The sequence below is a fragment of the Cyprinus carpio genome, unplaced genomic scaffold (assembly GCF_018340385.1).
Source record: "Cyprinus carpio isolate SPL01 unplaced genomic scaffold, ASM1834038v1 S000006488, whole genome shotgun sequence".
NCBI classification, from domain to species: domain Eukaryota; kingdom Metazoa; phylum Chordata; class Actinopteri; order Cypriniformes; family Cyprinidae; genus Cyprinus; species Cyprinus carpio.
In genome coordinates this window covers 207,163-209,591 of record NW_024879162.1, presented here as the reverse complement: position 1 = coordinate 209,591, position 2,429 = coordinate 207,163, and the positions used below count along the sequence as shown (strand labels likewise).

The window sequence follows — 2,429 nt, the reverse complement described above, 5'->3', positions numbered from 1 at the left end:
TATTCCTAAAAATGTGGTGAAAATGCTCTCTATATTCTGAAGGTTTTTACTGAGGGGTTTTGCCTGCGCACTCAGCAGCTCTTACAAACAGGCGAAAATCTAGAGTTTATTCCTCTCTATAATTCAGAGGTTTTTTACTGGGGGGGGGGGGGGGGTTTTGTTCTCATTTCATTCATCGACACTGAATTATATATCTTTGCATTTTGTTTCTAAAAGATGTGCAAAAATGCATATATTGAAAAGGCTGCGTGTTTGTTTTTTTTTGCTCCCTTTCATCAGCAGCACTTAGTCCACAATCCTAAAACTTAGATGTCTTTTTCGCTACGTTGGCTCTATACTCATGAAGAGTTTTTTTACTGTGTGGGTTTGTTCCATAATTTCATTCACACTGAATTTATATAACATTTTAATAATATTCCTAAAAACATGCTGAAGAAATGTTAAATTGTGTTTTCTTTCTGTCAATATTTTCTGATTTAAGAGGAGTGATAAGAATAATAAATTCAAACTCCTCCTAGGATTGACCTTTTGAAAAATGATTTCTCATTCACATCTAGAAATTGCTGCTAATATTGCACAAAGACTTACACCAGATATGCAAGTAACACTTGATTAAACTTAAATATGAATGTAGAAAACATGACAAACATAGCATCGGTATTTCCTTCCTTGTGAAAACATTTTTTTTTTGAAAAATACTTATTAATTTTTTTTTTCACTTTTATTTTGTTTCAGTATACAATTTAGAAACTCTTTATTTTTTGTTATTATTACTAACTATTTTTTTGGGTTCTTGCTTTTATTTTTTTTGGATTTTTAATAAGTTTTTAGAGAGCTTTTTTTTTTGTCGTTGTGTGTGTGTGTGGTGTGTGTGTGTGTGTGTGTGTGAGGTGTGTGTGTTATATTTGTACACTTGGTGAATGCTGCAGGTGATTTTGGCAGAGTTTATTCCTCGCTTCTGATATACTCCTCACTGAGCAATTGAAGCTCCATGCGGGAGTTTGGGGGATGTATACTCTCCTTTCCCGTGGTTTGTGGACAACTCCTTTATTCCTGTAACACACAGATATTTTTATCACAGCACATATAATGTTGTTCATACTAATCTTGTAAAGCTGGAAAAATCATACGTCAATTGTTTATTCGGCCTGTGTACGGTTGGGTGCTTTCCTGGTAAATACTGATAAACTACATGTTAACTGTTCCACATGTGAATATCATGTCTGTCCCCTCCAGCTGGATGTAACATTATGTGTTCGTTCGTGCAGACCCCCAGTTGCATGATGGGAGTTTGGAGCGTCTGACCTGTCTTCTATCTTGCTGGAGAGCTGCTGCAGGATCTCAGCAGCCTGCTGATGATACTCAACCTGAGCCTGAACCAGAACCGACAGCTGACTCACCTGCTCAATCTAAACACACACACACACACTAATGTGCTATATACTATAACAAAGGAATTCACAAATGTTTTATTTTTATTTTTTTTGTCAGCTTAACAACTTTGTTAACTTTTAACAATTTAATGACACATTTGCATGTTCACGTTTTTTGTAAGGTAATTTGATATATTATGATTTAAATAAATTTTTTGTAAATTTTAGTTTTTAGTAAATTCTGTTTATTTTACATTAAAATTATTTATTCATTTTAATATTACATTTTTATGCTTTAATCAATTATTTTAAAAAGTTTGGCAAATCCTGATAATAAAATAAACATTAACTAAAACTGAAATTTATTTTATTTCAGCTAGTTGTCAAGGCAACATTTCTCATTTTAACTTTAGTTTAATTTGATATGTACTAATAGTAACTAAAACTAGAAATAAAAAAGAATAAAACTAGTAAACCTACACATTCACAGACATAAACCCTTCAAAATAACAATTATTAAAAAAAAACAGCCACCATGCACAAAATTATTAAACACGGTAGTGAAATGTACAGACAAAATTGATGTGGTTGTTTTTATGTAGTTATTGCGTATACAAAATTAAAAACATATTGAAATGTTGATTACATATTGAAAATGTTAAAAGTCAATAAGATCAAGTTAGACTAAAATAACAACAGAATTCTGTTATTATATATATGAGTAACTGTGCATGATATCGGATGAGTCATTTTATTGCATTTATATCTTATATAGATATATCCCATTGGATAGCTTACACGTGACAAAAATGTGCATTGCACACGATACTTCACAATGATCTCCACAATGCATGGGTTCGAACATTTATGGTTTCAAATTTCCAGGCATGACGATGAATTTAAGACTCCTGCAATTTGGACTGAAAATGCAAAAACGACATTAGCATTTTAAAGATCTTCTGAGCTATTTGTGCATTGTGGGATTACAGAATTTTAGATGTGCTCTGTTCTGTACTGCATTACTACAGCATTATTAAATGTTGGTATGTGCATTTT

The 2,429-nt window shown here is 32.0% G+C and overlaps 1 pseudogene; it reads right to left on the bottom strand.

Annotated features, from left to right (window-relative positions):
* Positions 1-970: 970 nt before the first annotated feature.
* The window catches only part of LOC122134584, a 5,418-nt pseudogene continuing 3,959 nt past the window's right edge, over positions 971-2,429 (bottom strand).